The sequence below is a fragment of the Lutra lutra genome, chromosome 14 (assembly GCF_902655055.1).
Source record: "Lutra lutra chromosome 14, mLutLut1.2, whole genome shotgun sequence".
Lineage (NCBI taxonomy): Eukaryota > Metazoa > Chordata > Mammalia > Carnivora > Mustelidae > Lutra > Lutra lutra.
The window spans coordinates 27,147,379-27,171,998 of record NC_062291.1 but is presented as its reverse complement, the minus strand read 5'-3'; positions in this window follow the sequence as shown (position 1 = coordinate 27,171,998).

The window sequence follows — 24,620 nt, the reverse complement described above, 5'->3', positions numbered from 1 at the left end:
TATTTCTTCAAAGTTTGTGGATATTATTATATTAATTAGAATTCTAGTTGAAAATAACAGAACCAACTCCCATTGCTTTAAATAAGAAGGAAAAGAAGAGGGCAAAAAGAAAATGGGTAGAACAAAAAGTGTAGAAGTACATTTATTTTAAGGCAATCATTGATTTTAAAGAAACATTGGATTCTTAATTAACCCAAAACCTAGAATCTGTATGTGCTATAAGAAAGGAAAAGAACCAAGAAATAAACACTCTATGAATCCAGGTGATATTTTCTCTCCATCTCTCATCTGGTCTCTCTATAGATCTTCCTTCTGTACGAAGGTAAATAGTTTCATCATTGCTCCTGAGTTTTACATCTTCTATATTCAATTCAGAATCCTAAGAATGAATATTTGATTGGCCCAAGTGTGATCAGGTAGTTACTCTTCATAACTAAACTAAAGTCAGAGAAAACAAGGCTACCTGAGCCCTACATCTGTGAAAAGTATAGGCAGTGCTTAAGAAAGACAAACTGAACAGAAATCTCAGTGGTTTCTGTCACAGTATTACAGTTTGTTTGATGTATTTCTTGAAGTTGTATGTTTAAGAAACTAGTGGCTGGACAAATCTCAGATATTGCAGGAACTGCCCATCAGGTCTAGTTCTCAGGAATGACTATACTTCCACACAGAGAGAATAATCTCGCCCCAAAAATACATAAACTGTAGTCTAACTGATTAAAACTAAATAAGATATATTTTTAAGTTGTATAACTATTTCCACAAATACATTTTTTCAAATATACTAACAAGAATACTAATCAACGTGTTAATATTTAAGGATACTGGCCTTTTATTCCTAACATAAAGAATATGTTTACAAAGATGAGATGTAGTTTTAATATACATCCTTTAAAAAAAAATAACAGACTATTGGGCTATCTGGGTGGTTCAGTTGCTCAGACTTAGCTCATCATGACCTCAGGGTTGTGAGACCAAGCCCCGTATTGGGCTCCACTCTGGGCATGGAGACACCTTAAGATTCTCTCTCTCTGCCTCTCCCTCCACGCCTCACCTCAAAACAAAAAAACAAAAGAAAGAAACAGAATATTGAAACCAAACACTCTGGCAAATACGATATAATGAGAACTATTCTATCAGGCACCAAGATAACTGTGCTGAGGTTTCCAATTTCTGAAATATTTGGAAACATCTGAATATTCAACTATATTTCTCAGTTTTCATATATTTCAAATTGTGAATGACAATTGCATATAAATATTGTTCTCTAATACTTCTAGCTTATCATCTAATATTAGATATCTGTAAGGCCTGTTAACAGGGAAGTGAAGAGAACAGAGAAAATAATATGATTCTCAGACCACAGCACAGACCCTATTATTTAAAGTCTTTCACTAATAGCCTTATTGAACGGCTGAGTCAAAGACTGAGCTTAAGTCCAGGAAGACTTACTGAGAAGGTGTCAAATCAGACTTTGTGACCCATGACCACATATCTGATTATGATATTTAGACAGTACTTACCTATACCCTTTCATATAGAATTATTCAGGAAAAAAAATTCTTTCCCACATTCAGTAATTTGAAAAAACTAAGGAAAATCCACATTAAAAATACGCATCACAAAAGGAAATTGGGAAAAGAGCAGAGGATTTGAACAAATTTTCTATACTTAAAATTCACATCTTTGTTGGTAAACAACTCAAAAGATCCAGCGGTAAAAGACATTAGACAAAAGTAGCAGGTAAATGAATGACTTAAATAATTGAAAGTATGAAAATCATATTAGAAATGAAAAATACTGAAAAAAAATTCAGTCAGGACATGTTTAGACTTTTGTTTGTTTCAATGGTTTTAATGCTTTATAGATATAAATTCACTGATTTTGGGTGTCTCAGTGGGTTAAAGCCTCTGCCTTCGGCTCAGGTAATGATCTCAGGGTCCTGGGATCGAGCCCCGCATCGGGCTCTCTGCTTAGCAGGGAGCCTGCTTCCTCCTCTCTCTCTCTTCCTGCCTCTCTGCCTGCTTGTGATCTCTGTCTGTCAAATAAATAAATAAATAAATAAATAAATAAATAAATAAATCTATCTTTAAAAAAATTAAATTCACAGATTTTGTTTTATGGAGTGCCTAAATTTCTTTTAATTTGGTCATGTGAATTTTTCATTTGAGATCATGTTTAATCTCTAGAATTTCCATTGGATTGTTTTTACTTCTTTAATTTTTCTTCTCATTATATTCATCTGTCCTTTAACAGGTACATTACATTCTTCACATGCTAATTCTATTATCTATCTTTTCTGGGACTGTTTTTGTTGACTTATTTTTCTGGTTTTGGACTCATGTGTTCCTCTCCCTCATGCCTATTTTAAATGGATGCTGGATATTTTGAATTTTACCCTATTGAGTTTAAAATAAGACAACAGAACTCAAAACAGTGTTAGATGACTTCTTATGTTAGGGAGTAACTTATCTGAGGGTATACCTAATTTATCTGAGGGTAAACCTAATCCATTTAAAGTCTTGATTATTTACCTTCATTAAGACATGTTTAAGGTAGCCTCTACTCATGGTTAGTCCTACTACTTATGTACAATCCTCCTCTGGGCTCTACCAAATATTTAGTGCTAAATATTAAAAAATGATTCTCCATTCTTGGGGTGCCTCGTGGCTCGGTTGGACTTCGCTCAGGTCTTGATCTCAGGTCTTGATCTCAGGATTATGAGCTCTCACCCTATGTTGGGCTCCATAATGGGTGTGAATCCCACTTTAAAAAATAAATAAAGTATAAATGATTCTCCATTCTGGTTAGTTTGAACTTGAAAGCCCTCCAGCCTTGTGTGGGCTCTGGTAATTTTTACACTTTCATTTTCCTGGTTGTTCTTGGACCAACTTCATGAAGTTTTACCTTTTGCATATGCAGCCTTAAATACAGTCATAGAATATTAAAAAAAACACATGCAGATTTCTGGAACATTTCTATTTGTAGCTTCCCCTTCTCTGTTATTCTTCCCTACAATTTACAGCTTCCTTAACCTCCTCAAACTTCACTTTCATCTCTTTAATTCAATAAGAAATTAAAGATTTCATGCTTTATTTTTTATTCCCCTCATTTCATCATTGTTTGGAGAGTGCCTGTAGGTTGAAATACAGACATCTTCTAATGCTCATGTTGTGTTTCCTCTACTAGGATTGCAGTTCTATGCGATCTAATGTCCAATGTCTGAAAACATGTCTTTCTCATCTATTTTGCCCAATTTTCTAGCGGTTTACAATGAGAAATATGTCCCAGTTACTCCATCGTAGCTGTATCTCATTTCTGTTTTGACCTGTCGTTTGAGGTAGTGTGAAGAATGAACTGGAGCACACAGAAGCCAGGGGTGGGGATAACAAGGTAGAAAAAGCTGTGTGTGTCTAAGAAGAAGAAAAAAGCATCTGAGTCAGCAGTATTAGTGAGAGTAGAAAGAATGGAGAGTGTCAAAACAAATTTCAAACAGAAATTTTTTTTAGAGCAAGAGTGTTATAAGTTCTTTCTAAAATCTTGATCTGTGCAATCACATCATTTATCCCAATTAAATATAATCATACATATTTTTTTTAAAGATTTTATTTATTTATTTGACAGAGAGAAATCACAAGTAAGCAAAGAGGCAGGCAGAGAGAGGAGGAAGCAGGCTCCCTGCTGAGCAGAAAGCCCGATGTGGGGCTTGAACCCAGGACCTGGGATCATGACCTGAGCCGAAGGCAGCGGCCTAACCCACTGAGCCACCCAGGCACCCTAATCATACATATTTTAAATGTTTGCTTTATCATCTGTTTTTTTGATGTACTTTTATTTTCTATGACTACTCCATTCAGTGCCCTTTAAAATAATAACATTCTAGAAAGCAGGTTCTCTCTCTCTCTCTCTCTCTCTCTCTCTATATATATATATATATACACACATATATATACATATAATGGAGTAGGACTTTTTGTAAACATACTTCATATAGCTAATGGAATAAAGAAATCCATTCCCAGATAATTAAAGTTCCTCCAGATTATATTCCTGAAGAGGAGAGCAGTGGCACAGCTATTGCAAGAGAACAGGTAGTTCAGCCAGCCTTTATGATTTTGGAAAGCTTGATATAATTTTACCGAAAGATTGCTACCCTTCTAATTATCTTTTATTTAATTTATACTCCATGAATATACATTCTAGGGAGAGAGAAGAAAGTATATAAGGAGAAAGGGTGGACTGACAGCATATGCTACCTGCACACTTTGTTAGGTTCGTATCTTCTGCTGCATTGATTTCAATGTGGTATTTCAGAAAGTTTCCCTACCAGTTTGAGACCATTAAAACAGAGGTATTTAGAGAGCACTAGAACTACATTAGAAACTGATATTTTTATTTTATTTTATTTTATTTTAAAGATCTTTATTTATTTATTTGACAGAGAGAAACCACAAGTAAGCAGAGAGGCAGGCAGAGAGAGAGGAGGAAGCAGGCTCCCCGCTGAGCAGAAAGCCCGATGTGGGGCTCGAACCCAGGACCTGGGATCATGACCTGAGCCGAAGGCAGCGGCTCAACCCACTGAGCCACCCAGGCGCCCCAGAAACTGATATTTTTAAATTAAAAAAGCCTTTGCAGCCACTGTATTAAAAACGCAGAAGAATTAAATGCATTTGATGAATAATCATTATTATAATTGACATGTACTAAAGCACTTATTATGTGGGAGGTATTCTAAGGCCTTGACATGCAATTAGTTCATTTAATCCTTACAATCTCCAACAGAAGAGAGAAAGAAAGAGAGAAAGAGAGAGGAAGGAAGGAAGGAAGAAAGGAAGGAAAAGAAGGAAAGAAGGGAGGGAGGGAGGAAGGGAGGAAGAAAGAAAAAAATCTTTTTTGAAGTTACCAATCACCATGACTGATTCTTCATTCTTATCCACCAGGCCTGAGGTCCTCATCTAGAAACTGAATAGAGCAGAACAAGACTCCCATTCACACACACATACAGATACATACATAGGCCCATACACCCAAACATATACATATACTAGACACTCCATTATAGTAGAGACTGTAACACGCCTAAGATCCTCCAATGCCTTCAGCACTGCTGGGAGTTCTGATGGTTCTCTTCAAGACAATGTTTACTGTGGAATATATACTTCATGAACAAACATCAGATTTGACTCCATATTGTGGAATCCTAATTTTCTGTGGGTGTCTGGTCTAAGAAGCTCTGACTCCAAAAAATGAGTATTTTTTAAAAAGTAAATGCAAACATGATTTGATCAAATTTTAATTTAGAAAGCACAATAGTGATATAATCATATTTTAATTTAAAGCATGATATTTTATAGCCAGCATTGACTTTCCCCTTTTTTAATTAGAGCACTCTTGTTTTTGTCTGAAGAACTAATTCACCCCTAGTTTCCAAGTATAGCATGGGACATGCACCTGACCAACCAAACAAATCAGTACATTTCCCTAGCGGTGGTAAATGATTTAAGGATAAGCACACACATAGCCAAGATAATCAAGGCCAATTTCAGGATCTTTTTCTTTAACAAGCTAAAAAGAGAGATCTTCTTTTCTGCTGGAATAATTGTGAATGAAATAAGCCAAAATTTATCGATGGCCTTTAAGTAGAAAACATTTGTAAACAATAAACCATAAGAAAGAAATTGACAAGAGTGGGAGAGAATGGGTCTGGATGACATTACAAGTCATTGTATTCAACCACAACTAAATCTAAAATTGGTACTGAGCTTTTCACCGCTATGTAAAAAAACAAAACAAAACAAACAAACAGAACAAAAAAAAAACTCTTCTTTTGCTTAACCTAATGCATTTGGTTTCTTTCACCTGCAATGGAAAGACATCTAATATACAAATTCTGCACATGCCATTCTCCTCTTCGAGATTTATGATTTATCCATGACTCTTCTTCCATTAGTCATTCAAGAAATATTTATCAAGAGTTTGTTATGTATGTGCCAGACAGGTTTTGAGGATCCAGTTATGTGAAAGATAGACACAAGACTGCTACCACTGAGCATGCACTTTGGCACCAATAACACTGGCATTCCCTAAGCATTTCTAATTACAGAAAACTTGTTTTAAGGGACTATCACAATATTTCATTGCACTAAGTGTTCTATATAACATGGCTTAGAAAATTCTACATGAAAATGAAATTCTATAGAAAATGAAAAACATCTCATTAATGCTTTTATGATGGCTTTATTCAGATATGATTCACATACCATATAATCTACCTCTTTAAACCATCCAATTCAATGCTTTTTTATATATTCACAGAACTGTGCATCCAACACCACAATTAACTTTAAGAACATTTCATCCTAAAAAGAAACTTCACATCCTTTACAGGGAGTCCCCTTCCCTTCAATCCCCCCAGTCCTAGACAGCTACTAATCTTTCTACTTATTTGCCTATTCTGGCCATTTTATATAAATGGAATTATATAATCTTTTGTCACTGGCTTCTTTTGCTTAGCATAATTTTTTCAATGTTCATCCACCTTGTAGCATGTATCAGTTCCTTCTTATTACCTAATAATATTCCATTATACGAATATACCACATTTAATTTATGCATTCTTTAGTTGATGGACATTTGGGTTCTTGCCACTTTAGGGGTATTATGAATAATGCTATCATTAACATTTGTGCGTAAGTTTTTGTGTAAATACAAGTTTTCATGCTTCTCGGGTATATACTAGGAATAGAATTGGTAGATTATATGGAAACTGTGTTTCACCTTTTGAGGAACTGTTCAACTGTTTTTGATTTCAAAGAGTCTATACCAATTTACATTCTCAGCAACAGTGTCTGAATGTTCCAACTTTTCACATCATAGGCTATATTGTAATTATGTCTTTTTTACTGTACTCACCCTCGTTGGTGTAAAATGGTATCTCATTGTGGTTTTGATATATATTTCCTTGAGAGCCAATGATACGGAGCATTTTTACATGTGTTTATTGACCACTTGTATATCTTCTTTGAAGAAGTATCTATTCAGAAACTTTGCCCCTTGTCTTTTGTTGTTCTTGTTAAGCCTGGGTGTGTGTATGAAAAGTATAACTTAGATTCATTTCTCATTTAGATTCATAGTTTCACATGTGAATGTTCAGTTCTTCTAGGATCATTTATCGAAAAGACTATCTTTGCTAGATCATGTTACCTTTGCTGCTTTGTCAAAGATCAGTTGACTATATTCATGTGGATATTTTTCAGTTCTCTATGTTGTCCCATTGATCTATTTGTTTATTCTTTCACCAATACCACACTATTTTGATTATTGTAGCTTTATAGTAAGTCTTGAAGTCAGGTAGCATCCATCTCCCAACTTTGTTTTCTTTCATGTTGGCTATCCTATTGTATTGCCTCTCCATACAAACTTAAGAATTAGTTTGTTGAAATCTATAAAATAACTGGCATTAAATAACTTCCTAAGCATTTTTATTTACATAAAACTTGTTTTAATGGAATATCACACTATCCCTTTGCACTGAGTGCTCTATATAACACAGTTTAGAAATTTCTATCCTGGAAAAATCTCATTAATTTTTGTTATATCAAATCATATATTCATCTATTGATAGACACGGGCTGCTTCCATAGTTGGCTATTGTAAATAATACTGAAATAAACATAATTGCTCATGTGTCCCTTTCGTGTTTCTGTATTTTGGAGGGTAAATACCCAGTAGTGCAATTACTGGGTCATAGAGTCATTCTATTTTTAATTTTTTTTTTTTTAAGATTTTATTCATTCATTTGTCATAGAGAGAGAAGCGAGAGTGAGCACAGGCAGACAGAGTGGCAGGCAGAGGCAGAGGGAGAAGCAGGCTCGCTGCCAAGCAAGGAGCCCGATGTGGGACTCGATCCCAGGACGCTGGGATCATGACCTGAGCCGAAGGCAGCTGCTTAACCAACTGAGCCACCCAGGCGTCCCCTATTTTTAATTTTTGAAGGAACCTCCCAACTGTTTCCCACAGTGGCTTCACCAGTTTGCATTCCCATCAACAATGTAAGAGGGTTTTTTTCCTCCACATTCTCTCCAACACCTGTTGTTTCTGGTGTTGTTGATGCTAGCCATTCTGACCTTTATGAAGTGATATCTCATCGTAGTTTTGATGTGCACTTCCCTGATGAGGAGTGATGTGTCTGTTAGCCATCTTCTGTTACCCATGTCTTCTTTGGAGAAATGTCTGTTCATGTGTTCTACCCATTTTTTAATTGGATTATTTGATTTTGGGGTATTGGGTGGTATCAGTTCTTTATATATTTTGGATACTTGGATACCCTTCATCAGATATATCATTTGCAAACATCTCCCATTCTACAGGCTGCACTTTAGTTTTGTTGATTGTTTCCTTCACTGTACAGAAATGTTTTACTTTAGTGTAGTCCCAATAGTTTATTTTTGCTTTTATTTTCCTTGCCTCAGGAGACATATCTAGAAAAATGTTAGAACACCCAATGTCAGAGAGATTACTGCCTGTACTCTTTTCAAATATTTTTATGGTTTAAGATCTCACATTTAGGTCTTTAGTCCATTTTGAGTTTATTTTTTGTGTATGGTGAAAGAAAGTGGTCCATTTTCATTCTTTTGCATATTGCTGTCCAGTTTTCCAAACACCATTTGTTGAAGAGACTTTTTCCCACTGTATATTCATTCTTCCTTTGTTGAAGATTAGTTGACCACATAATTGTGGGTTTATTTCTGGGTTCTGTTCTATTCTACTGATCTAGGGGTCTATTATTATGCTGGTACCATTCTGTTTTAATTACTACCACTTTGTCATCTAACTTGAAATCTGAAATTGTGATATCTCCAATTTTGTCTCTTTCTCAAGATTGGTTTGGCTAGTCAAGGGCTTCTGTGGTTCCACACAAACTTTATTCTAGTCTATGAAAAATGCTCTTGGTATTGTGTTAAAGATTGCATTAAATCTATGGATTGCTTTGGTAATATAGACATTTAACAATATTAGTTCTTCCAATCCATGAGCATGGAATGTCTTTCCATTTCTCTATATTATCTTGAGTTTCTTTCAACACTGTTTTATAGCTTTCAGAATACATGTCTTTTACCTCATTGGTTAAGTTTATTCTTAGATATTTTATTGTTTTGGGTGCAATTGTAAATGGTATTTTTTTCTTAATTTCATTTTCTGCTGCTTCATTATTAGTGTATAGGAATGCAACAGATTTCTGTCATTGATTTTGTATCCTGCAATTTTACTGAATTCATATATCATTCCCAGCAATTTTTTGGTGGCATCTTTAGGGTTTTCTATATATGGTATCATGCCATCCGTAAATGGTGAGAATTTTTCTTCTTCCTTACCAACTTAAATGCTTTTTATTTCTTTATGATGTCTGATTGCTATGGCTAGGGCTGCCAGTAATATCTTGAATAAAAGTGGTGAGAGTGGATACGCTCGTCTTGCTCCCAACCTTAAGGGAAAATCTCCCAGTTGCTCACTCTGAGTACAATGTAGGCTATGGGTTTTTCACATAGGCTTTTATTACACTTGAGATATATTCCCTCTAGACCTACTTTGCAGACGGTTTTTATCATGAATGGATGTTGTACTTTGTCAAATGCATTTTCTGTATCTATTGAAATGATCATATAGTTTTTATCCTTTCTCTCATTGATGTTGCATTTCATGTTGATTGTTTTGCAAATACTGAACCACACTTATAATACAGGAATAAACCCCACATGATCATGGTGAATGATTTTTTAAATATATTGTTGGGTTCAGTTTGCTAATATTTTGTTGAGGATTTTTCCATCTATATTCATGAGAGATACTGGCCTTTAGTTCTCTCTCTCTCTCTTTTTCTTTCTTTTCTTTTTTTTTTTTTTTTTGTGGTGTCTTTATCTGGTTTTGGTATCAGGATCACACTAACCTCACAGAATAAATTTGGATGTTTTCCTTCTTCTTGTATTTTTTTGGAATAGTTTAAAAATAATATGCATTAACTCTTCTTTAAATGTTTGGTAGAATTCACCTGTGAAGCCATTTGGTCCTGGACTTTTGTATTTTGGGAGATTTTTGATTACTGATTCAATTTCACTATGCCGTTATCATTTTTATTCTTTTTCTTCTTTTCCTTCTCTGAGCTCTTATCTTCTGATATACTACAAATTTTATTTGTTTCTTTCTCATTTTTTCCTCTACCAGAATGTATGTTCTTTGGGGGCAGGAATTCTTTAATCCTAGAGTCTAGACAAGTGTCTGGTACTTAATGTGCATATGAAATATTTGTTGACTGTATGAATGTATCATATATAAAATATCAAGCATATTTTCCCAATAAATCCATTTTTTCATTTCACTAGAAGACAGTGAAAAAGAACCTATTTTTTAATGTGTTTTTAGCCAACAACTCCTGTATCATGATAGGCTAAAATGTAATGTCTCTTAAAATATTAAAGGTAGAAACATGAGCAAATTGGCTATTCATAAAGATATTCTTCATTACAGTTAAAAATATGTTATTTTATCAGAAGGAAAGTTGGTGGGGAATGGATGAAATAGGTGAAGTGGATTGAGTACCCTTACCATGATGAGCACTGAATAATGTATAGAATTGTTGAGTCACTATATTGTACACCTGGAACTAATATAACACTACATGTTAACTATACTGGACTAAAATTAAAAAATAAAAATATGTAAATGTCAAGTTTTTAAACAAATGAACTATATATATATGATATATATATATCATAAAACAATATATATATATATATATATATTTATGATAGTAAACATGCAAAATGCCACCCATTTTCCAGATAGAAAAAATCTTAAATTTCTATGTTTCCTATAAGAATTGACTCAGAATATTATTGGAAGTTGCAAAAATAAAAGGTCACTTTCAAAGGCAAAAAAACAAACAAACAAAAAAAAAAAACAGGCTTCTGTGTTTTTGTACACAGAGAGGTAGAAAGAAGGGAAATATTTTTTTCAGAAGTAATGACATTTTTTCAACTTGGTTAAAATATAGATGAAAATGGATATGTTAATAGATTGTTAGTTTCAACAACTGATTTTCAGGTCTTCCTGGTTTTAAAAAAGTCAATATGTAAAATAGGAAGTTTACCTTGCTGTCTTCTTTCACTTAGTTTTATTCTTCTGCTTCCAAGAATAAACTTGGAGAAGAAATATGTACTGTACTTATGCCTTTGGTTTGCTAATAGGCATTTTAGAGAGGCTATTGGTTTCACTCCTCTGGCAGACACTTTGATTATATTTTTCCCCTAAAATTTTTTGAATTCTTAAGGACTTTAATGCACATTTTCTGAGCAAAAGCTACTCTGAATGTTAATAACCAGAAGCTTTTGTCAAGTACTTTTCTACAGTGGCACTAGGTATAGTATTATGAAAATAGGATTTAAACAAATAATGGTTGTTTACCAGGTACCAGAAAGATTAATTTAGTTTATTTTCTTGGCATAAAATGTAGACTCCATTCCTTGAAATCAAATTTGTCAATATGATAGCCTTAGGTAGATGAAACTTGTGAGTTATTAAGATCATTATTATAACTATCACTATTTTCACTTTTATCATCTTTTAGAGTCATGGTCAAGGTTAATTCATTCAAATAACAAGTCATGGAAATTTTTCTTTATCTTTACTTTTTTGCAGTGAGAAGTTATTTTCCTTATTGTGTTGTGCCGATAGTCTGTCATGGGACTTAGGATGCATTAAGCTTAGAAAGCCTTCTGAAGATTTGAAGCTTCCTCTTCTGAAATGGCAATATCAGTCTACAGTGGTCTTACTAAATCCAAAATGTTTTTTGCTATGCTGACAGATACAATTAGAGTCTAAAGCCCGCAGGCATAGTCAGAAAATAATGAATTCATGGTGAGACTAATCAAAAACTACTAGCATTCTCTTTTTTCTTCCTCATCATCAAAACTAAGAACTGGGAAATAAAAACACGAGAAACAAATGACCTTTCCAGAGTCCAAAATGAAAATGGCCTTTTGACTTCTGCGGTAATGAAATCCAAAAGCAACTTGAAAAGAATAAATGGATCACTCAGCATATTGGTTTAATCCATTTTAGAAATGAAGGTCTTGCTCACGTACAACGTAAAAGAACTGCTCCTCAACCATTTCAATCAGAACTCCTGGTAGAACCAATCAACCACACAAAAAATAATGAACATGTCATATATCTCCCTGCTCAGCCAATCATATCTTTTATAAATGAACACAGTTAACCACAACCAGGAGTGTATAGTCTGATGCGGTTACTGGTACACTAGTTGAGTTTACTCTGGAACACTTCCTCAATTCCAGAATTTCCTGTACTAGTGGCCATCTCACCATCCACTGATTAGCTAAATCATGCTCCTAAACTTTATGAATTTCATTCTGAAACACTCATGTGGCTGACAGCAAAGCCTCATATAATCAAATCATAGAATATTAAAGCTATAAAAGACCTCAGAGGACATACTGTCCAGTGATTATAAGTTGTTATCTACTGAGATGTAAGCACAGTGCTGGAAACCCATACTTTTGATTTAATAACAGCATTTTACTCTATGTTTTTATATACTGATATGACATTTAATATTCCTTTTGAAAAAGAGGTATGCTCAAAACCAAAGTATGAACTCTACTTATTTAGACCAATCATTTTATATTACAGATGGGGAAACTGAGGCCTTTACCTGTTCAAAGACAGGGACATGCCAATAGGCCTACAGATACACAGCTAGTGAATACAACTTTTATATTCTACCTGTGGCAAAAGGCAAAAACCCAAGTCAAATTAAAAGAAAAAGGGTGTAGTTGATCATGCAAATGAGAAACTCAAAAGTAGTTTAAAATAAAGCTGGATCCAGATGCCCAAAACTGATGTCCAGATGTCTTCTTCCCCATACTATATATAGTATATAGGAAATACTATATATTATACTTCTCATGTTGGCTTTATTCCCAGGCAGGCTCTGTCCACAGAGTTGCCCTGGAAACTTCAGATATGTATTCCATCAGCCTTAAGTCTAGTGGAAAGAGAGCTTCTCTTACACATGAGTTTCATCACGTTTGAGTCAACATTGAGCCTCACTGACTTGATTCATATCACTGAATTAATCACTATGTGCAGGGAAAGTGGAATATGTTAATTAGCTAGTCTTAGATTACACACTACCCTTTGGGCAAAAGGTAGCATAAGCCCATTTGAACCACATGGATGGACTGTAAAGGAAGGCTGGTGCTCCTAATGAAAATTGAGGCTTCGTTACGCAAAGTAGCAGTGGATGTTAGATACAATACAAAAGCAACAATACAAAAGGTGCACTGCCCTTGGTCACCTGACTCTGCCCAGAGATTGTCCATTAGGCCATCCTCCATCCTGAAATGAGGGAGGAAGTGGCATATTCAAGAAGGCAGAAATGGCAGCAGGCAAATGCAAGAAACAATCAAATGTCTCACTTTTGCTTATTCCATTTGTTGCCTTAAGAAAAAACCCTCTTCATCCCCAGCACCCTCGGAATGCCTGGATATCACTTGCAATAAGAAAAGCAGCTAATAAATTAACTTAACTTTCTCTTTACAATGAATACTAACTTGTTCTTGGGTCAGCTACTTCCTCCGTATTTGTTCCCTGGGCACTCAGGTCACACCGCTATTAAATCACTTGCAATCTGACACCACAATTTATCTGTTCTACATACATCGATGCTCCTCAAGGGCAAAACACTCTTTTATTCTCTGTAACATCAGCACTTGCCACATCGGTTGGAACGTTCCAAATACTGAATAAGTGTGGATTACTTTTCTAGTAATGATTTAGGATAGAATTCCCAAATTGAGTTCCCAAAACACTATCTTGTCAAATGTTCCACCAAGAGAGGTTCCATGGTCAAACAATTTTGGAAATACTATATATTAGAAGTCATCTTAGAAATTCATGATTAGGTAGGGTATTAACATATTAGATGTTCTGATGTGTCTTTGCTTAAGAAAATTGTTTGACTTGTTTAAAGTTGTTTTCAATATTCATAGTTTATTCTAACTTAAATACTAATATCCAATGAGATCAATAATCCTTGGAGGGTTTTTCTGGGGAAACATTGCTTATTTTCACCTTTTGGAGTATATTGTCCTAAAGAAACAATCTGCAAAAGATAATACTTAACTGAAGAGAAAAATTTTTCATTCACTCATTCATTCAGCCAGCCTGCATTTTCTGGGTGCCAGCCGTGCCAGGACAGGCTCCTGCCTTCTAATAGTCTATAATCTAGTAAGTATAAAAAGGTACATTTTCAATACCAGCTCATCTTAATAGAATTTGAGTAATTCCTTGGGCAAAAGAGAGTAGGGGTGAAGGTACACATAAAGGGTCTGAGTATGCATCACTGCAGAAACGAAAGTGATCAGAAGATTCAGGAAGGTTGGTAGAGGAGTTTGCCAATTGGTGTTGGAAAGAAAGAACGAATGAAAGAACAGAAAGAAAGAAAGAAAGAAAGAAAGAAAGAAAGAAAGAAAGAAAGGAAGAAAGAAAGAAAGAAAGAGGAAGAAAGAAAAAAGGGAGAGGAAGAAAGAAAGAAGTGAGGGCGGAGGGAGAGATAGAGGAAGGGAGGGAAGGAGTGGAGGAAAGGAAGGAACAAAAAAGAAAATTGCAATCAGCAGTTCACACATATTGCCTTTGAAGCTGCTGGCTACCCTGTGTTTCTCTTTGCTGTTTCTGCCCTGTAGAATGACAATCTTCCGCTACACCCTGCAGTCTCAGAAATCTATTATGGAGGCCCAGAAACCAGACGGCATCTGGAAACGCTATGAAGATCACAAGGGAAGATAACAGGAATTTCAAGCAATTGTATTTTTTTTTTTTAAGATTTTATTTATTTGAGGGAGAGAGAGCAGAGCACGCGAGAACATGGGGGAGGGGCAGAGGGAGAAGGAGAAGCAGGCTGAGCAGGGAGCCCAAGGCAGTGCACGTAGGTGGTTTCAATCCCAGGACCCTGGGATTATAGCCTGAGCACAAAAGACACTTAACAGATTGAGCGACCCAGTCACCCCTCATGTTATTTTTTGAAAGGCAGCTATTTTCTGTTCCTGCTCAGACTCTTTTTTTTTTTTTTTTAAGATTTATTTATTTATTTGTCAGAGAGGGAAAGACAGAGCACCTGCTCAGGCTCTTAAGCTAAATGGCAATGAAGTACCGATTGGTTCATGAAATATTTTTAATACGGTATGAAAAGTTTCACCAAACATGATCACTTGGGTGTTTGGTGTTATAAAACTATGTAAAGTTCAGTTTCATTTTCCCCAAAGCAGCTTGTCCAAAAAACGGTGTTGTGTGTGTGTGTTTGTGTATGGTGTATGTGTGTGTGTACATTGAAATTAAAGCCCTGTTGCCTTCTAGGATTTTTTTTTTTTTTAAGCCAAGTCATCTAGCATATCCATTGATTTAGTAGAAATGTTGATGATAGATGTTCTGCTAATTCATCATCTAAAATGATCTAAGGTTGTTTTTCTTTGCATTTAGCGCTTTCATTCAAACATGTTCTTTTTGCTAAGTGCTTACTCTGGACCAGCAGCACCATCATTCTGGGCTGCAAAAAGAATGGCATAGTCATGGGCCTACAAGCCCATCCACACCTCACAGTCAGGGGAGAGAGACCCAGGATCATAGCGTAATTTGGACTCCTGTGCGTCTAGAAATATAAATATGTGCAAACCGGGTGAGTTAGGAAAACCTCAGAAAATGAGGGACATTGAGGTTACAATTTGAAGGACAAAAAATAGTTTGAAAAACTCTTTTTATTGAGGATTCTCTTTGACTCTGACTATAGGAAATCTCTTTTTTTTTTTTCTTTTCTATAGAGTCACTCTAACGTGAATCTCTGCTTTACTCTTCACTCCCCCGTGAATTCCTTCAATTTCCTTGCATTCCCATGCCACTAGAGGTCCTGTTCTATGCTGGCATATTGGCATGCTTGTCTATCTTGGGCATTTAGGTTTTTCATTCTACTTTGACTTTACTTTTCTTGAACATAATATAGCTCCAATAAACAAATGCAACTCCTTAAGTGTTTCTGACAGGTTGGCATGATTAAATCAATTTATGGAAATGCCTTAAGACAAGTTATACACTTTTCTTTAAAAAAAAGTTTCAAGCTTCACAAGTTGAGCAAGAAAATGTAAACAGGAGACCTAATATAAGATTGGATTTTATTTACTCTAAGGGAAAGTGCAAACCTAGAAATGACAGTGATTCGTTTAAAACCTATGGAATAACTATATTGAGTGTGTGATACATAAAGTTAATGGAGCCTTAATAAATTTTATTTGCATAAGTACTAAATTCTTACTGCATAATCTAAACCAAATATAGGTAAAAAACCAAAAACAATGAGAAAACTTAAAAAACTTTAAAAAACCACCATAATTTCAATGCCCAGAGATAACCACCACTAATATTTGGAGTATGCTTTTCCAGACTTTTTTCTATAAATTTGTTTATTTATATAAAGAGTTTTTAATAAAAATGGATTCATATTATGCAAATTATTTCATAACCTACTTTTTCCATTTAGTAATTAGTCATAAATGTCTTTCACTATCAATAAATATATTTCTATGCCATCATTTTTAATATTTGCATTAGTTATTTAAACAATACAGTAATACAGGATTTTGCCATTAGAAAGTATATTTCATGGGGCCCCTGGGTGGCTCAGAGGGTTAAAGCCTCTGCCTTCGGCTCAGATCATGATCCCAAGGTCCTGGGATCAAGCCCCGCATCGGGCTCTCTCCTTGGTGGGGAACCTGCTTCCTCCTTTCTCTCTCTGCCTGCCTCTCTGCCTACTTGTGACCTCTCTCTGTTGAAAAAATAAATAAAATCTTTAAAAAAAAAAAAAAGTATATTTCAACAAATGTTATTATGAAAACACCTTTGTACATAATCTCATTACTTAGTTGACAAAAATTCCTAGAATTTTTTAATCAAAAGATATATGCATTTATATGAATTTTTAGAACTACAGTGCCTAACTTTTCTTCAGAAAAGTTCTCTCAGTGTAAACACCCATTAAAAGAATATAATAGTGCTGCTTTTTACTTTCGCCATCATTGATATGTCTTGTTCTTGTTTGAAATTTGCCAATCTGACTGACAACAATCTTATTGTTCTAATTTGTATTCCTTTGATCACTAGTGAAGGTGAATGGGTTTTGGTTTTGGTTTTGGTTTTTCTAGTTTATTAGTTGTATTTTTTCCTTTATGGGTTATCTATTTATGTCCTTTGAAAATGTATTTATGTCCTTTGAAAATGTCTTATATAAAATTATATGCTTTTAAAGAAGTTATGTGCTTTCTAAGTTTCAGCAATAAAATATCATGCCAAAGGTGTTAAGTAATACTGTTCACGTACATATTATTTTAGATAAAATATTAAGTGGGCCTTTTGAATCACATTTTTTCTCAGTGGTCCCCAAGGTGCTTTTGGGAGGTAAGAAGAGAAAAGGGAGTTTTTTTCTTTATTTTTTTATATTCCTTGACATTCATGATCTTGAAAACTCTGTAACTTATGGGCCAGTTATTCTGTAAAATGTCTTCAATTTGAATTTATCTAACTTTTCCTCATAGTTAGATTCAGGTTATGAAATGTTGGCAGCAGTAACACAGAAGTGATGCTGTGTCCTTGCATCATATCAGGTGGCACATGGTTTTGATTTGTCCCATTACTGATGATGTTAACTTGATTAAGGCAGCGTCTGCCACATTTCTCCACTGGAAATTACTCCTCTGTAATTAATAAGTATTTGGTGATAAGGTACTTTGAGACTATGTACATATTATATCCTTCATCAAATTTTATTATTTTATTGAATTTCTGATGACCGTATGGATCCCTAACTTATTCAAGAGGTATTATTTATTATTATTATTATTATTATCATTACTATCATTTATTTAATTCTCACGCAAATTGTCCTGGTTTTTTTTTTTTAAAGATTTTATTTATTTATTTGACAGAGAGAGATCACAAGTAGGCAGAGAGGCAGGCAGAGAGAGAGGAAGGGAAGCAGGCTCCCTGCTGAGCAGAGAGCCCGATGCAGGACTCGATCCCAGGACCCTGAGATCATGACCTGAGCCGAAGGCAGCGGCTTAACCCACTGAGCCACCCAGGCGCCCAACTGTCCTGGTTTTAACCAATGAAAATTCCATAAACTTGGCCATTATGTCCTCAGCATACTTTAAGAATTTCCTTACTTTCTTTGAAAACATGTTCCAGGCTTATCTTGCACTCTCTTGCCCCAACCTGGAATTAGCCATTTCTCAAAGAGCCTTGATTCCCTCTAGTGGTGAATGGTCTTTAGAAGACAGTATCTGGGGAATAAAAGTACTCATTGCTACTGGGGTGTTTTTACTAAACTCTCAGTGGACAGACCCAAGGTAAATATATGTAGAACACACAGCCACAAACATTTACAATTCTATGTACTTCTATATCGATGTACATATGTTGAAAACCACATGTTCATACTGATACCTCCAATTCTCATCCAACACCACAGAATTTATTCAGTCTTATCCCTTTCCAGATTTGTACTCTCTTTTACAACAATAAGAAACTTGATTCCATCATCATTATATATTTACTGGTTTTTATCAACCCCATTTACGTAATTTACCTCCCATGGTTGCTGCCACCCCTTCCCCACATGGATGCCCTCATCACCCAACTTGTGTTATTACTCAGTGTCCCAACACCCGAGACAAGGATGCCTTTCCATGTGGATACCCTCCTCAGCCTGCTCAGACTCTGACAGCCTGTTCCAGGATTCTCCACACCATGGAGATACTTTTCAGCCTTTTCAAGTTTTAATACAGCATGCCAGTCACCCTTCCTATAGATGCCCTCATTGCCCTAATTGGGCTTTTACCCCACAAAAAGAGTCCTTACTCACCCAATTAAGGTGCCAACACTTTGGTCCACGCCACCTTCCACAGAGCTTGAACTCCAACATCCTGGCCAGACCACCTCTCCCATAGACATCTTACTTACCCCGTTCACCCTCACAGCCTGATATCCTCCATGAGACTGACATCATCCCTGGACTGCCCTCCAACAGAATATTTCTCTGCACATTTTTTAACATGCTAAGCTGGGCCACCACCTCCCAGCATGGACACTCTCCTTACATAGACACCCCCGCCCCAGGTGTGAACACTCATCTTTCTTGACCACTTCTAGTTACTTGCAGACTGAACTACTGAAGGAGGAAAGAAAGAGAAAGGAAAATAGATAGAAGAAAAAGAAGAGGAATAACTATGTTTTAATAAAAACAAACTTATAGAATTCTTACTTTGATGTTTTATCATTTATAAATGGACCTTCCCTTATATAGTAGAAATGTTCTTAATGTCATTAATCAAGAATAATCCATGTTTAGGGATGCCTGGGTGACTCAGAGGGTTAAGGGTCTGCCTTTGGCTCAGGTCATGATCCCAGGGTCCTGGGATCAAGTCCCACAATGGCTTCTTGCTCAGGAGAGAGCCTGCTTTTCCCTCTGCCTGCCATTCCCCCTGCTTGGCTCTTTCTCTCTCATTCTCTCTCTCTCTCTCTGAGACAAATAAATAAATAAAATCTTTAGGAAAAAATCATGTTTATTTTTCCTTTTTAAAAAATGAGGTAGCTGAATATTGGAAAAGATCAAACCTGGGAGGAGTAAAAAGACTGAAGGATTTATCTCTGCAAGGCAAGCAGATTACATCAGACAAGAATCTTTTGTGCCTGTAGCCAATTTAGGAAATCTTTCTAATTCTAAGAAGAGTCTACATTATGCAATTATTCATATTTCTTAGCCTTTCTCTGGATCACTGCTCCCTTTTGAGAATTTAATGAAAACTATAGCTCTTCCCAGAAAAATGCACATACTGATTCAGACACACACACACAATTTGCATTCAAATTCAGTGTTTTCACATTCTTCACTATAGAATATTTGGCCTCTAGGTCAAGGACAGAAATAAGTCTTTCAATAACATCAGTGTTTGCCTATCTAAACGTGACACCAGCATCTAGTCTTTGCAGCCAGACCAACCCAGGCTTATGAACAAGGCCAACCACCTAAAGGAATTATAACTTTGGCCTTAACTTCTCTGAGCCTTATTCATAAAATAGCCATCAGAACTACCTCTGAGCTATGGGGAGAATTTGAGTTCATGTAGAAAATAGTACCATACTCACAGTGTTTGCATGAGTTAATTTTTACTTTGTGACTCTTTGGAAGCATCTGAACATTGAACCGGAGAATGCTTCAGTTTCTCACTAAATACTTAGTGCCATCCTAGAGAAGAGATTTTGAAAACCCAAGTTCATTCAGCTCTTATCTTCTGGTTGTGTCTGTCATAAGAATATATTTTCTTAGTGACAATCCTTAAGCTATAAAGGACACAATAGTGCCAAACATGTGTTTCCAACCCAAGACGCCTTTAGAGGTCCTCTGGACGAGGGAAGCGGCTCAGAGGGAAGAAACAGGAGTTGGTGAGGACAGTAGAAATTCTCCTAAAAGTAGCAGCTCTTTCTCAGCCAGTGGAGGACTAAGGGCCTAAGTTACAAAATTGTAGGAGCTTTTCAGAGAGGTCAGAAATACGGGTTTGTTTGTTTGTTTATTTTTCTTTAAATTAATGCACATCTCTTTCTTCTATTCTGAATCAGATCACTACCAACATAAGTTCCATAATCTGTACTCCTAAACCTGTTTTCTCCTTAACGAGTCTTTGAAAATATGGTTCTGTGGTCGTAGATGGCACATGAACATTCAAAATGTTCATGTTCATATTCATGTTCTATCATTCAAAATGATGGAATAAACATATGTCATATGGTGCCATAATATTTTCAAAATATTTATGCATCATTAGTTCAAATGCTTGTCTTATTGCTGGACAGGTCAATGGTATTAAAAAATAATACTATGACGGCTTCCGAATTTCTGACATATAAGCTAAACTAGGTGCCCAAAAGGAAATTATTAGGTCAAAGAGGATGAATGCCGAAAATATCCACCAAATTGTTTTCTAGAAGAGTTGCACCAATTTAACTGCTACCAACAATGAACTGTTTCACTTCGTCATTGCCAAGCATTACAAATCTAAATTTTTTTCTTGTTAATAGTCAACATATCTTCTGATTATTGTTTGACTCTGCATTTCTTTGATTACTAGCAAAGTGCAAGTGGTGTTTTTTAATGTTTATTGGACATTTATATTTCTTTTGTCTTTGCTTCACTGCTTTTCTATGTATAAATCTAACTCTAATTTAATTATTTGTTTTTCTCTATACAGATTTTTCCTACTTTAAACTTTGCAAAAATTTTTCTGCCTTAGAAAATATATTGCTATTTTCTTTTGTAACAAGCTACCTATAGTAAGTCCCTATTCAGAACAAGTGGCAGATAAGGACATCACAGGGCAATTGTAAGGAAGTGAAATATTTTACAGGAGGAGCATGTAATTCCAAACGTAATGTCCTTTCCTTCCCCCCCCCCCCCGCAAATAAACAAACAAATAAATGGAGCAGGAAGCTGAATATGTATAATTGAAGCAAGTTAAAAAACATAAAGTGCAAATTGAGCAAATAGCTTCAGGGGACATGTATTTATTCATGACCATTAGTGTTCCAAGCCATAAATCTACTTAATTAGATTTAATTACAATACTGCTCAAGACAACACAGAGATTATAAAATCTGAGAGTGGCATTCTATATATTGCTTAGAGGGAGTCTGTTCATGAAAACAACTGACATGTCTTCACTCAAAAGGACTAATTGAATGAATTGTTGAAGACTACACAGCTAGTGAGGGGAGTCCGAAAATAAAAGCAGTTCTGAATTCTTCAGATTTCAAAGATTTTCACCCTTTTTTTTTTCTACTGGGATCATTTACTCACCAGGCAAAACACAGTAAAATAATACAGCATTGGGGAAGCACTGAAGATCATGATGTTTCTGAAACATTCAGCAAAATTAACTACTGCCTTCCTAGTTGATATTCCTATACTTATTTGCCCATATATTACAATGTATGTCTATAGGTCATTTTCCCCTACAAAGCTGCTAACTCATTGAAGGTCAGGACCGCATATGCTTCCTCATCTTATTACTAATGTCCATGTTGGTCCCTGCTCCATGAGACACAGCCAGAGAAGATGTAGAATATAGAAATAAATAAGGACTCGGGAAGCATTAAAATGACAATAGTTTTCATTTGGTCACTGTTTCCAATTAAAAAAAAAAACAGATCTTACCTTTAGTCATGTGTTCTAAAATCAAAACCTAGCCTTGACCATTTCAGGCTATGTCCCTCGCACTGATTATGGCTCTATAAAACTCCTCTACTCTGTCACAGTCAACTGACCATGATGCATGAAAGAGAATAGCTTTGGGGATCAAGATGCTAACAATAAATATCAGACCCACATACATGAAGTAGCCATAGGAAACTCAAACCTCCAGCTATTACTTTACGTTACTACCGTGAGGAATAAGCAAGGGACCGTGTCTGTTTGCTCATATGATGTGACCTCGGAAACATACCAACCAATCTGTCTCTCTGCAGAGAGGATTCTCTCTATGGTCATCCAGGGCAGGATATAGATTAATTCACTCAAACTTTTTGACAACTCCAGTCTGCTGCTGCATACACATCTAGCTGTTACCCCAAATATGCACCCTCCCCATCCTTTATATATATATAAAATGGTTGCTGATCCTCGTGTTCACGCATTGTGCAGAGAGTAGCTGAACACTCAGCACTGAGCAGATTACTGTCATTTCTAAGATCTCCAAGTGACATTGCAGAACCAAGAGCCAAAAGTAATAAGCCAATATTTCCAAGCTTTTTCACATCATAACATACATAAAAGGTATAGGAATATCAAGAGTTGCTGCCGCTGGCCAACCCTGCCCAGGTGCTCCTAGGTCGAAGGAATGAGATGCACCTGTGTCATTGCTAAGGCAGGTGCAACTTCACAGGACACAACCTTGGATTGAGCCTAATGTCGATGTCAAGGTCCCATCTGTCTAGCTTCCAGGTAAACCTAGTCAAATTCAGTGATACCTCACTTAGGAATAAAGCACAGTCTTATTTGTGACTTTTCTCTTCCCCTCCTTCACCTTGAGGCTCATGCTCAGGGGACTTAAACGCTGCTAGGACATCTGTATGTAAGACGAAATAAAAATTTTTTTTAAAGATTTTATTTATTTATTTGACAGACAGAGATCACATGTAGGCAGAGAGGCAGGCAGAGAGAGAGAGAGAGAGAGAGAAGAGGAAGCAGGCTCTCCACTGAGCAGAGAGCCCGATGCGGGGTTTGATCCCAGGACCCTGAAGGACCCTGAGATCATGACCTGAGCCGAAGGCAGAGGCTTTAACCCACTGAGCCACCCAGGTGCCCCCAAAATAAAAATTTTTAAATAGAGGCTTAATTCCCCCTGCTAAAAAGAAAGGCCTTTTTCTTAGAGTACTTTCTTCTGTAAACTTTTAATTATGAATGCATGTAAATCTTTTTTAAAAGAAACAAAACAAAAAAACTTCATGTCAAGAATGTCTTTCTTGAGGAAGTAGGAACCATCCCTTTAAAATGTAAAATATCAAGTGGAATAGTGCCCATATCTCCAGTGCCTTCAGGAGGGAAGGAGCCTAGCTTCCACAAGCACCTAGCTCCAAGTTATAGAACTGTCTTCTGTCATGAAAATATGAAAAGTGTACAGGAACGTGGATAGCTCAGTTGGTTAAGTGATGGACTCTTGGTTTCTGCTCAGGTCATGATATAAGGGTCCTGAGATCAAGCCTAGTGTCAGGCTCTGTACTCAGCACAGAAAGTCTTTCCCTCTCCATCTCCATCCCCCCTCTCCTTTGCACCCCCCCCCACTCTTTCTCAATAAAATAAATAAATAAATAAATAAAATCTTAAAAAATATGAAAAGTGTAAATCTTCCTCTGTATAAAGCTAAAAACTAACAAAGATGACAATTCCAGTTACCAGGTAAATTTAGGACGAACTGTGTGACTAGTAATCATTTCTTTGAGAACATATGTATAACGGATTGTACCCACTTGCCTACCAAAACAAGTAAGATTTCTTTTTTTTTTTTAAGATTTTTTAAATTTATTCATTTGAGAGAGGTACAGAGACAGAGACGGCGAGAGCTCAAGAAGGGGGAGAGGGAGAAAGAGAAGCAGACTCCCCGCTGAGCTGGGATCCCTAAGTGGGGCTCGATCCCAGGACCTGGAGATCATGACCTGAGCTGAAGGCAGATCCTTAACCATCTAAGCCACCCAGGTGCCCCAAGATTTCTATTTTTACAACTTCTTAGCAGATTGCCTGTGAAGCTAGCAGCTTCTAGTGTAATATTTACTCAAAAATTGTTTTATTTCTCTACTACTTTTGTGTAGAAGTTTTCTGGACCTAGGGAAGATCCTTTTTTAAATTACATTTCCCCAGTAGGGAAGAGTCATGTGCTCATCCATCTTTGTCTTTGATTCTATCTCGTCTCCTGATTCAGATGATTTTTTTTTTCATCTGACACTTAAGTATG